At 54.9% G+C, this 13,139-nt stretch overlaps 1 long non-coding RNA gene across 2 annotated transcripts; it reads left to right on the forward strand.

Moving 5' to 3' along the window:
* The first annotated feature begins 432 nt into the window (after positions 1 to 432).
* Positions 433 to 9,944, forward strand: LOC116969973. 2 transcript variants are annotated; one of them, XR_004410981.1, is made up of 3 exons: positions 433 to 443; positions 4,709 to 4,710; positions 9,889 to 9,944. It is a non-coding gene; the product is annotated as an uncharacterized LOC116969973 (long non-coding RNA). The 2 variants fall into 2 exon arrangements; XR_004410980.1 differs by having other exon boundaries at positions 9,869 to 9,930.
* Positions 9,945 to 13,139: the final 3,195 nt, after the last annotated feature.

A 13,139-nucleotide genomic window follows, 5' to 3' on the forward strand; every position in this document is an offset into this window, starting at 1 on the left:
GGTAAAGTTGCTGCCTTACAGTGGGTGCTGTCTGTACAGAGTTCGTACATTCTCTCCATGACTGAATGGGTGTTCTCCGAGATCTTCGGTTTCCTCCCACACTCCAAAGACATACAGGTTTGTAGGCTTGGTATAAGTGTAAATTGTCCCTAGTGTGTGTAGGATGGTGTTAGTGTGCGGGGATCGCTGGTCAATGCGGACGCGGTGGGCCAATGGGCCTGTTTCCGCGCTGTATCTCTGTAAGAAATAGAAGCAAGGATAAGCCATCTAAGTTCACACCACCATCAGTAAGATTATTGTTGATCCTGCACCTCAACACCTTATTCCCACATTCTCTCCATTATCCTTCATCCTTTTCGTATTTGAAAAAAAAATCTCTCCTTTCAAGGACTCGACTTCCACCATCTCACGCGATAAATAATTCCAAGATTCCCAGCCCTTGAGTGAAGAAACTGCTCCTTGTCTCATTACTAAATATGATGACCCATATTCTGAGACTTTGGCCCTCGTTCTAGATCACCAGACCAGCCGCAATCTCCACCCACGAATCCAATCTAAACAGAGATAGACACAAAATGCTGGAGTAACTCAGTGGGTCAGGCAGCATCTCTGGAGAAAAGGAATAGGTGACGTTGCAGGTCGGAAGCCTTCTTCAGACTGCGTTCTGACACTTCTTCTTCTTCTTCTTGCGTATGGCGTGCACAGCCTAAAGTTGTAGGACAACTTGTTCTATTTGATCTTACTTGACTGTGCACACCAGGTTGATTGCATTTGTCGAAACAGGGCGGACCACGTGAAGGTTACAATCTCCCACCCCGCGTTCTGACACCAAAGAGCAAAATGTCCAACGTAGATACAATAATAAATATATCGCCATTTGCATTAGTTTTGTGCAGTTAACAAATCACAATTTCACACAATGTACATAAGACAGCAGTTATTTGACAAATACTCTGCAGTTCGGTGCAGGAGATCTCGTCGACGAGTATTCTGGACCCACTGTTGACATCTGAAATTACAGGAGATATCATTTAGGATTAACTAATAAGAAAAAAAGATGATCATAACTACATGCCTGAACAATGGATGATATATCACTTAAATGCAATTGTTTTCAGTTGTATGGAGAGACCTGTATGTCGAAGATGCTTTTTGCCTCTAATATGTCAATTTACCTTAAATGTAGAAGAGCTTATTAAAATCTTCTTACAAAGACCATTAAGTATTTTCTTTCTATCCTCTTTTGGACCCAAGGCATAGCAGAGCTGCCAACTCTCACGAAGAGGTAAGGGAGGGAGAGAGGGAAGGGAGGGAGAGAGGGAAGGGAGGGTGATCGAGAGAAGAGAGGGAGAGAGAAGAGAGGGAGAGAGAGAGAGATCGAGAGAAGAGAGGGAGAGAGAGATCGAGAGAAGAGAGGGGAGCGAGAGATCGAGAGAAGAGAGGGGAGAGAGATCGAAAGAGGGGAGAGAGAGATCGAGAGAAGAGAGGGAGAAGGGGGGAGAGGGAGATGGGGGAGAGGGAGAAGGGGACAGGGAGAAGGGGAAAAGGGGGGAGAGGGAGAAGGGGGACAGGGAGAAGGGGGAGTGGAACGATAGCACATTATGACACGCAGCCGTCCCATTCCGACCGAAGATTATAGAGCAGATCTCCTCTCGTATCTTTGATTGCGGCCGCCGCCGAACCCTCCGGCCCACCATTGCACCCAAAGATGATAGAGCAGAGTTGTATAATCTTTGATTGCACCCTTCTTCACGGCGGGCTTGTGATCTTTGTTTGTGATGTCTCGACAATTCGAGGGACATAACGGGTAACAGCCGCCGCGTTCTCGGACTTGAATCTGAGCTCGAAAAATCTCCTGGTCACTGGGCCTAATGTGTCCCACGGGCCATATTTTGGAGACCAATCCCTTACAAGAACAAAACCAAAAACGTACAGAAGTGTTAAAATTGTCTTTATTATTATGGTAAGTAAAGACCTATTAAAAATAAGTCTACTAACTTTCTAATGTACCGACAAACCTAGTTTCCCAATGGCCGTTGATGGGAGAACAGAAAATAACATTTTCACGACAGAATATCGACTGAAAATAATAATAATATTTTCTCACCTTTCTTTTTTATTGGGGAACCTAAAGAATGACAGGTCAGGTCGTTTAGATTTACGATTAGAACAATTGATAGCAGAGCAGTGATGTGAAGATTTAGATAAGGACGCCATGACAGTGTGGGGGGAAGCCCAACAAAATGCCTCAAAAAATGACGTCGACAATCACACGCGTCATACTACGCGTTTTTCGAGGAGTGGTCTATCTTGCTCCTCTATAATCTTTGCTCTGCTCTAAGATCTTTGCTACAAATGGATTACACGCGATGAACTGCAGGTGGGCGCTAACCATTGTTTCCAGCGTAGCGGGCCCGTTAAAACCCCACCGCTGAAATTGTCAATTTTTGCGCTGTAAATAATTATGGAAATCGGGATAAGCGTGAGAGACATTTAGCCCACTTCAGAATTCCAAAAGTGAGGAGAAATGACGGTAGAACGCTGAAGGCTGACAGCGAAAGCTGAAGGGACAACAACAGCCAGAGTGCTTGGCGAACATTGGCCGTTTGCTCACTGCATTTCATCAACTAAGGCATTATTTGTGTTTTTTCTTGATTCCTTTGGCATCTAAAAAGTTTCAGAAGTGATAAATCTGGCTGTAATTTTTAAAAATCGTCCATGGTTCTCAAGTAGGTTTTTACATACAAAATGAAAACGCATCTGAAGAAAAATTTACAGCCAGATTTATCACTTCTGAGAATTTTTAGATACCAAAGGAATCAAGAAAAAACACAAATAATGCCTTACAGTTGATGAAATGCAGTGAGCAAACGTGATAATTCCCAATATTTTCAATTCCGATATGGCCAATGTTTACAAGCACTTTTGCTGCTGTAGTCCCTTCAGTTCTCGCTTCTCTATGCCTTCATTTCGCTTCACATTTGGAATTCTAAAGTTGGGTACATGTCTCTCACACTTACCCCGACTCCCACAATTTTTTTCAGTGCAAAAATTCAACATTTTGGCGGTTTTAACAGGCAGGAACAGGTAGCGTTTCTTGTATTAATAACATATACCGGAAGCGACGGATGTCTTCCAGATGGATTGAGCGGGCTCCGTGCATCAAGCCTTATGACCCGGTGACCTTACGTGCAACCCCCCTATATGTAAACATAGTACTCTGTAAACAATGTTATAAACGAGAAAACAAATCAGCATATATTTATATATGAATATATAACTATTTAAATATATATATGCATCAACAGGTCAAACAGAATCTTTTTGGGTTGGGTCTGATAAAGGGTCCTGCACACCTTTGGAATGTGGAAGGAAACAAGTTCTATGAAGCCCAGAAATAACCCATGCGATCAAAGGGAAAAGGAGCAAACTCCATACAGACAGCACCCATATTCAGGATCGATTCCGGGTCTCTGGCACTGTTAGGCAGCAACTTTACGACCATAGTCTTGAAGTGAATTAAAACATAGCTGTTAAGGGGGACATAGTGTGACTTAGAAATTTAAGACTGAAAATAGATAGTTTTTTTTTTTAGTAACCAAAGTTATCAACGTTTAATTTTTTGCGTGTTGGAAATCAAGATATAGTGGCACAGCTAGTAAACTTGCTGCCTCACACGCCAGAGACCTGTGTTTGATTCTGTCCTCGAGCACTGTCCTCGGGCACATTCTCCCTGCAAGCATGTGGGATTCCTCCCACATCCTAAAGATGCATTGGCTTTGTAGGTTAATGTGTCTCTGTAAAATTGCCCCGAATGTGTAGAGAGTGGGTGAGGAAAGTGGGATAACATAGTACTAGTGTGAATGGGTGATCGATGGTCAGCATAAACTTGGTGGGCTGAAAGGCCTATTTCCATGTTAAATATCTAATGGAATTATGCAATAGACCAAAGTATGAAGATGTACTGGAAACCTAGAGGGCTGAAAGATTGGTGGTGGCATGAATGACAACATTCATGTTTATTTTTAATCTACTCTGACGACCACAGGTTAGGTGCATCAATCGCAATCTGTGTTGCTGGTTTTACATTTCATTCTGGCAGTGAATGCCACATGCAAAATGAAAACAAAACACCATAATCCCCCCCCACCCCCATCTCCCAGTTCCTTTCCCCTCCTCCACCCACTCATCTCCCACCCTTCCCAATGCCAAGTCAACCATTTTTATCCCCAAATCCATGCTCATGCCTCCCCTGGTTCTACATTTTATGCCCCATTTGCTCCATTTTGTTTTCTGTAATTATAACTCCAACTCAATCACCTGCCATTAGTCCCTCCTCACCTGGATAGAGAAAATGCTGGGTGTTTTGTTGTAGTTCAATGTATACATTCTGCAAATAGCTGAATAAATGTAATTTTGTAAAAAAAAGACAACAGACCATTTGTCTTCACTTGCACGTTGTATGAACAATGGATCAACAGGGGGCGCTGACCTGTGCGCGGCTGCCCAGCCTGCAGCTGTCTGTATTTTCAACTTTTTTTTATTTTTAGTTAGTTAAAGTGTTTTTGTTTCTGGAGTTCTAGACTTTTTTATGTGGGGGGTGGGGAAGGGGGAAACTACCTTTCAGGGTCCCTACCTGGTCGGAGCGGCAGCTTTTCTCCGGGCTGCAGCTTCGACCCGTCCTCGCGGCCTACCAACGGGCCTGGAGCGGTGTTTCCTGACGGGCACTGCCCAGAACCACGGCTTCGGCAGCGGCACAGCGCTGGAGCGCTATCGTGGAGCGGGCGATGCCTTGCCCGGGTCGCCGCGCAGGAGCTCCGGTGAGCTGAAGACCGCCGCGTACAACATCACTGAGCTGCGGGTTTGAGGAGCGGCCGGCTGCGGGCGGCGACGCTGACTTTACACCGGGAGCCTGGGATCTCGCGACAAGATCGCCAGTTGTGGAGCTCCAACCGGCGTGGCCTTGTCGGCTTCGGAAGCCGCGGCCTCCAGTACGGAAGCGGCCATTCCAGGTGGCCCAGCCGCTGCGAGGATTCTCCCGACGCCGGGGCAACATCACCCGGCGAGAACGGCCAGGAACATCGGGCCTCCGTAGAGGCAACTGTGGAGGCCTCAATGGGCCCGACTATGGGTGAACTGGGGTTGGGGAATGGACTTTGTGCCTTCCCTCATGGTGGGAGCCATTGTGGGGGGGATGTTCTTTATGTTTAAATCTCTTATTAATGTTATGTCTGTATTCTTTCTTTATGTGCTGCATTGGCAAGAAGCATTTCACTACACATAGGTGTATGTGACTAATAAATAACCTTTGAACCTTTGGTGGTTTATTTCCCGCCCTGTCAACGGACGGAGCGTCACGTGACGTACCGCCTAATTCATTAATGCGGTCACCACGTGACGCGCCGCGCCGCCATCTTGTCGATGCGGCCATGACGACGGTCGAGGCCGGAGCGCGGGCGGGAAGATGACGGTGAAGGTGAAGCGGGTTTGGGTTTATGTTTCTGCTCCACGTCCCCGTCCGTCCCCGTCCGTCCGTCCGTCCCCGTCCGTCCGTCCGTGTCCGTCTGTGTCCGTCCGTCTGTGTCCGTGTCCGTCTGTCCGTCCCCGTCCCCGTCCCCGTCCGTCCCCGTCTGTCTGTGTCCGTCCGTCTGTGTCCGTCCCCGTCTGTCCGTCCCCGTCCCCGTCCCCGTCCGTCCGTCCGTCCGTCCCCGTCCGTCCGTCCCCGTCCGTCCGTCCGTCCGTCCCCGTCCGTCCGTCCCCGTCCGTCCGTCCCCGTCCGTCCCCGTCCGTCCCCGTCCGTCCGTCCCCGTCCGTCCGTCCGTCCGTCCCCGTCCGTCCGTCCCCGTCCGTCCGTCCCCGTCCGTCCGTCCGTCCCCGTCCGTCCGTCCCTGTCCGTCCGTCCCCGTCCGTCCGTCCCCGTCCGTCCCCGTCCGTCCGTCCCCGTCCGTCCCCGTCCGTCCGTGTCCGTCCGTCCGTCCCCGTCCGTCCCCGTCCGTCCGTGTCCGTCCGTCCGTCCGTCCGTCCCCGTCCGTCCGTCCCCGTCCGTCCGTCCCCGTCCGTCCGTCCGTCCCCGTCCGTCCGTCCCCGTCCGTCCGTCCCCGTCCGTCCGTCCCCGTCCGTCCCCGTCCGTCCGTCCCCGTCCGTCCCCGTCCGTCCGTGTCCGTCCGTCCGTCCCCGTCCGTCCCCGTCCGTCCGTGTCCGTCCGTCCGTCCCCGTCCGTCCGTGTCCGTCCGTCCGTCCCCGTCCCCGTCCCTGTCCGTCCGTCCGTCTGTCTGTCTGTGTCCGTCTGTCCCCGTCCGTCCGTCCCCGTCCGTCCCCGTCCGTCCGTCCGTCCGTCCCCGTCCGTCCGTCCCCGTCCGTCCGTCCCCGTCCGTCCGTCCCCGTCCGTCCGTCCCCGTCCGTCCCCGTCCGTCCGTGTCCGTCCGTCCGTCCGTCTGTGTCCGTCCCCGTCTGTCCGTCCCCGTCCCCGTCCCCGTCCGTCCGTCCGTCCGTCCCCGTCCGTCCGTCCCCGTCCGTCCGTCCGTCCGTCCCCGTCCGTCCGTCCCCGTCCGTCCGTCCCCGTCCGTCCCCGTCCGTCCGTCCCCGTCCGTCCCCGTCCGTCCGTGTCCGTCCGTCCGTCCCCGTCCGTCCCCGTCCGTCCGTGTCCGTCCGTCCGTCCCCGTCCGTCCGTGTCCGTCCGTCCGTCCCCGTCCCCGTCCCTGTCCGTCCGTCCGTCTGTCTGTCTGTGTCCGTCTGTCCCCGTCCGTCCGTCCCCGTCCGTCCCCGTCCGTCCGTCCGTCCGTCCCCGTCCGTCCGTCCCCGTCCGTCCGTCCCCGTCCGTCCGTCCCCGTCCGTCCGTCCGTCCCCGTCCGTCCCCGTCCGTCCGTGTCCGTCCGTCCGTCCGTCTGTGTCCGTCCCCGTCTGTCCGTCCCCGTCCCCGCCCCCGTCCGCCCGTCCGTCCGTCCCCGTCCGTCCGTCCCCGTCCGTCCGTCCGTCCGTCCCCGTCCGTCCGTCCCCGTCCGTCCGTCCCCGTCCGTCCCCGTCCGTCCCCGTCCGTCCGTCCCCGTCCGTCCGTCCGTCCGTCCCCGTCCGTCCGTCCCCGTCCGTCCGTCCCCGTCCGTCCGTCCGTCCCCGTCCGTCCGTCCCCGTCCGTCCGTCCCCGTCCGTCCGTCCCCGTCCGTCCCCGTCCGTCCGTCCCCGTCCGTCCCCGTCCGTCCGTGTCCGTCCGTCCGTCCCCGTCCGTCCCCGTCCGTCCGTCCCCGTCCGTCCCCGTCCGTCCGTGTCCGTCCGTCCGTCCCCGTCCCCGTCCCTGTCCGTCCGTCCGTCTGTCTGTCTGTGTCCGTCTGTCCCCGTCCGTCCGTCCCCGTCCGTCCCCGTCCGTCCGTCCGTCCGTCCCCGTCCGTCCCTCCCCGTCCGTCCCCGTCCGTCCGTCCCCGTCCGTCCGTCCCCGTCCGTCCGTCCCCGTCCGTCCCCGTCCGTCCGTGTCCGTCCGTCCGTCCCCGTCCCCGTCCCTGTCCGTCCGTCCGTCTGTCTGTCTGTGTCCGTCTGTCCCCGTCCGTCCGTCCCCGTCCGTCCCCGTCCGTCCGTCCGTCCGTCCCCGTCCGTCCGTCCCCGTCCGTCCCCGTCCGTCCGTCCCCGTCCGTCCCCGTCCGTCCGTCCCCGTCCGTCCCCGTCCGTCCGTCCCCGTCCGTCCCCGTCCGTCCGTGTCCGTCCGTCCGTCCCCGTCCCCGTCCCTGTCCGTCCGTCCGTCTGTCTGTCTGTGTCCGTCTGTCCCCGTCCGTCCGTCCCCGTCCGTCCCCGTCCGTCCGTCCGTCCGTCCCCGTCCGTCCGTCCCCGTCCGTCCGTCCCCGTCCGTCCGTCCCCGTCCGTCCGTCTGTGTCCGTCCCCGTCCGTCCGTGTCCGTCCGTCCGTCTGTCTGTGTCCGTCCCCGTCTGTCCGTCCCCGTCCCCGTCCCCGTCCGTCCGTCCGTCCGTCCCCGTCCGTCCGTCCCCGTCCGTCCGTCCGTCCGTCCCCGTCCGTCCGTCCCCGTCCGTCCGTCCCCGTCCGTCCCCGTCCGTCCCCGTCCGTCCGTCCCCGTCCGTCCGTCCGTCCGTCCCCGTCCGTCCGTCCCCGTCCGTCCGTCCCCGTCCGTCCGTCCGTCCCCGTCCGTCCGTCCCCGTCCGTCCGTCCCCGTCCGTCCGTCCCCGTCCGTCCCCGTCCGTCCGTCCCCGTCCGTCCCCGTCCGTCCGTCCCCGTCCGTCCCCGTCCGTCCGTGTCCGTCCGTCCGTCCCCGTCCCCGTCCCTGTCCGTCCGTCCGTCTGTCTGTCTGTGTCCGTCTGTCCCCGTCCGTCCGTCCCCGTCCGTCCGTCCGTCCGTCCCCGTCCGTCCGTCCCCGTCCGTCCCCGTCCGTCCGTCCCCGTCCGTCCGTCCCCGTCCGTCCGTCCCCGTCCGTCCCCGTCCGTCCGTGTCCGTCCGTCCGTCCCCGTCCCCGTCCCTGTCCGTCCGTCCGTCTGTCTGTCTGTGTCCGTCTGTCCCCGTCCGTCCGTCCCCGTCCGTCCCCGTCCGTCCGTCCGTCCGTCCCCGTCCGTCCGTCCCCGTCCGTCCCCGTCCGTCCGTCCCCGTCCGTCCCCGTCCGTCCGTCCCCGTCCGTCCCCGTCCGTCCCCGTCCGTCCGTCCCCGTCCGTCCCCGTCCGTCCGTGTCCGTCCGTCCGTCCCCGTCCCCGTCCCTGTCCGTCCGTCCGTCTGTCTGTCTGTGTCCGTCTGTCCCCGTCCGTCCGTCCCCGTCCGTCCCCGTCCGTCCGTCCGTCCGTCCCCGTCCGTCCGTCCCCGTCCGTCCCCGTCCGTCCGTCCCCGTCCGTCCGTCCCCGTCCGTCCGTCCCCGTCCGTCCCCGTCCGTCCGTGTCCGCCCGTCCGTCCCCGTCCCCGTCCCTGTCCGTCCGTCCGTCTGTCTGTCTGTGTCCGTCTGTCCCCGTCCGTCCGTCCCCGTCCGTCCCCGTCCGTCCGTCCGTCCGTCCCCGTCCGTCCGTCCCCGTCCGTCCCCGTCCGTCCGTCCCCGTCCGTCCGTCCCCGTCCGTCCGTCCCCGTCCGTCCCCGTCCGTCCGTGTCCGTCCGTCCGTCCCCGTCCCCGTCCCTGTCCGTCCGTCCGTCTGTCTGTCTGTCTGTGTCCGTCTGTCCCCGGGGCTCGAAGCGGGCGCTCCCTGTAGCCCCGCCCACCCCATGTAGCCCCGCCCACCCCGGGCGCTCCCTCCCTCACTGGACTGTGTTGTGTGAAACGTTGCTTGACCAGTTCAAAAAGGTTTTAATCTAGAACTAGACAGGCGTTTAGCGCGAGGGGAGGGGGAGGGGGAGGGAGTGGGGGAGGGAGAGGGGGAGGGGGAGGGAGAGGGAGAGGGAGGGAGGGGAGTGGGGGAGGGGGAGAGGGGAGGGAGGGGGGAGTGGGAGGGGGAGGGAGGGGAGTGGGGGAGAGGGAGGGAGTGAGGGAGAGGGGAGGGAGAGGGAGGGGAGTGGGGGAGGGGAGTGGGAGGGGGAGGGAGAGGGAGGGGAGTGGGGGAGGGGGAGAGGGGAGGGAGGGGGGAGTGGGAGGGGGAGGGAGGGAGGGAGGGGAGGGGGGGAGAGTTGTTGCCGCCTGACAGACAGACAGCGGCCGCCACAGATGCGGGTTGGATCCTCTCTACAGGTGCCGGCTGCACGGCCTTGGCTCCTTCCTTCGCCCCCCCCCCCCCCCCGTGGCCTCGCTGGGTTTTCTCCGGTTTACTCCCACACCCCAAAGTCGTCAGGAGCTGAATTCCGCGAGTCATGGAGGATAGGTTTACACAATCTCTTTGCCGTGTACAACCGATGGTGGTAATAGTGAGGTGAGACTTCCACTGCTGAATCACTATCGCTGAATTAAAGTATGTACTCATTCCAGATTCTTTCATCCTCCTTCAGTCTGTACAGTAATATCAATCGGCTAATTGTGCTACAGATTCCTGCCCCTCCAATGGTTGTACTACTGATCAAAGAGGAGGATTTACCAGCAGCCCTGCTGCGGTTATGTTGCATAGGTAGGTAGTGAGGATCCATGTGATTATGTATCCCATATAAATTACATCATTAAAAATCTGGTTATACATGGTTTAAAATTAATTTGCACAAGTTGTCCTTGAAAGCGAATCAGATGGTCGACACACTTTTACACACTTTTGCCAACGTTACTGATTTGAATGTTGCCAAATCAACCTCAAAGTTGCTGTTGTTAAGCTAAAGTTGACTGACTAAAAGAAACATAGAAATTAGGTGCAGGAGTAGGACATTCGGCCCTTCGAGCCTGCACCGCCATTCAATATGATCATGGCTGATCATCCAACTCAGTATCCCGTAGCTGCCTTCTCTCCATACCCTCTGATCCCCTTAGCCACAAGGGCCACATCTAACTCCCTCTTAAACATAGCCAATGAACTGGCCTCAACTACCCTCTGTGGCAGAGAGTTCCAGAGATTCACCACTCTCTGTGTGAAAAAAGTTTTTCTCATCTCGGTTTTAAAGGATTTCCCCCTTATCCTTAAGCTGTGACCCCTTGTCCTGGACTCTAAATTGCCTCTAAATTACCTACTTGTTATCTCGTTGATAGCTTTGTAAAAGTTGTTTTACTCTCACTAAATGGAAAAGTATATTATGTCTATACTGTTGATCAAAAACCTTCCCTCCTCAATGTTTTTGTCTTTTCCTGAAGTAAAATTTCACAGTTTTCTGCCAATACTTAATCATTTTTACAACTTCTAGTGTATGCTCAGCTGGCTCTGTTCCTACCTTTCCAACAGATCCCACCATCTCTCTCCACAACCACACCTCTGCTACAGCCACAGTCACTCAAGGCGTTCCCCAAGGCTCCGTACTCGGCCCCCTCCTCCATCATCTACATCCTCCCCCTTGGTCAGATACTCCGCCACTTCAACCTGAACTTCCACTGTTACGCTGATGACACCCAGATCTACCTCGGCACCAAATCCCCCCCCCCCCCCTCTCCCATATCAACTCCTGTTTGTCAGCTATAAAAACATGGATGCAACATAACTTCCTCAAACTCAACAGCGATAAGATAGAATTCCTCCTCATAGGCTCAAAAGCCACACTCAGCAAAATCAATAACCCCACTCTCACCATCGACGGCACCACTGTCTCCCCATCTCCCCAGGCCCGCAACCTTGGCGTGATCTTTGATTCCACCCTCTCCCTTGAGCCTCACATCCGCCATGTCACTAAAACCTCCTTCTTTCATCTCCGCAACATTGTCAAACTCAGACCCTCTCTCACACCTCCCGCTGCTGAAAGACTCATCCGTGCCTTCATCTCCTCCCGACTGGGCTATTGCAGCTCACTTCTCCTTGACGTCAGCTTCACCTACATCAACCGACTCCAACTGGTCCAGAACGCAGCCGCCCGACTCATAACCCACACCAAATCCTGGCATCACATTACTCCAGTCATCAAACAACTTCACTGGCTTCCCATCTCCCACCGGATCACCTACAAAATCCTGATCCTCACCTACAAAGCCCTCCACCATCTGGCCCCCCCATATCTCACTGACCTCCTCTCCCCCTACCAACCCTCACGGTCCCTCAGATCCACATCAGCCGGTCTCCTCTCCATCCACAAGTCCAACCTCCGCAGTTTTGGGGACAGAGCCCTCTCCAGGGCAGCTCCCAGGCTCTGGAACTCCCTCCCCCAACTGATCCGCAATTCCGTGTCCCTCACCATCTTCCAGTCCCGCCTCAAGACCCATCTCTTCACCTCTGCCTATCCTTAGCCCCACGTCCCCCTCCCTTTTCATCTGTGCATTAATTGCCTCATATTGTGTTTTGAATTGAATTCTGTCTTTACTTTGTGTACTAGTCATGTCTCTACTATTTATTTCATTCCCCTTACATGTTTTCCTCTACCTGTAAATTTTTGTAAGGTGTCCTTGAGACTCTTGAAAGGTGCCCATAAATAAAATGTATTATTATTATTATTATTATGCATATTTTTTTTTTAAACACAACACTGCGTTTTTGAAATGTTGATTTTCTCCCTCTATATATATGTTCGGTTTGTTTTTTGCCTGGATCTTTTAATCCACCATGATTTTTCGTATATTTGTAAGTCCAAATTCATTTTTTCCCATTAGATTCTTAGATAGCTAGCCTAGAAATTTGGCACATCAGAAAAACAAGTGTTGTAAAGTTGAAAATTGCATTAATGTGACATCATGTAATTTTGCACACATTCTTTGGTGCATTACTTTAGTGAGTGATTTGTTAACCTAACAACCAGCTCAGCAAAATAATGGCAAATACCAAATTGGATCTGTTTTGGAACTGTACAAAAGGGACGGATTGCATCTTAACAGGTGGGGGGGACCAACATTCTGGCAGGCATGTTTTCCACTGCTACACGGGTGGTTTTAAACTGAATAAGGGGGGTGGGGTGTCAAATGGGATAGTCGAGGATGGAGTTAAAGGGAAAGAGAGTAAAGGGATAGAAACATAGAAAATAGGTGCAGGAGTAGGCCATTCGGCCCTTCGAGCCTGCACCACCATTCAATATGATCATGGCTGATCATCCAACTCAGTATCCTGTACCTGCTTTCTCTCCATACCCCTGATCCCTTTAGCTTGGTTAATGACCCCAGAATTAACGGGAAAGGAAGCTCATAAAGGGATTGGAGACTATGGCCAAGTGTAATAGGGATCGATGTGAAAGGTGAGATGCGTAAGGAATTAAAAGTATTGAATATGAATGCGCGAAGTATAAGAAGTAAAGTAGATGAGCTTGAGGCTCAGTTAGAGGTTGGTAGATATGACATTGTGGGGATTACTGAGACCTGGCTGCAGGAGGATCGGACCTGGGAACTTAATATTCAGGGTTATACATGCTATAGAAAGGACAGGCAGGTGGTCAGAGGAGGGGGGGGGGTAGCTCTGCTGGTGAGGGAGGGAATTCAGTCCCTTGTGAGGGAAGACATAGGGACTGACGAGATTGAGTCACTGTGGATTGAGTTGAGGAATTGTAAAGGCAAGAAGACACTAATTGGTGTTATTTACAGACCCCCAAATAGTAGCCCGGATGTAGGGTGTAAGTTGCAGCCGGAGTTAAAACTGCCATGTAACAAAGATAATGCCACCGTGGTGATGGGGGATTTCAATATGCAGGTAGAC

The sequence above is a fragment of the Amblyraja radiata genome, unplaced genomic scaffold, assembly GCF_010909765.2.
Source record: "Amblyraja radiata isolate CabotCenter1 unplaced genomic scaffold, sAmbRad1.1.pri scaffold_454_ctg1, whole genome shotgun sequence".
In the NCBI taxonomy this organism is placed as follows: Eukaryota; Metazoa; Chordata; class Chondrichthyes; order Rajiformes; family Rajidae; genus Amblyraja; species Amblyraja radiata.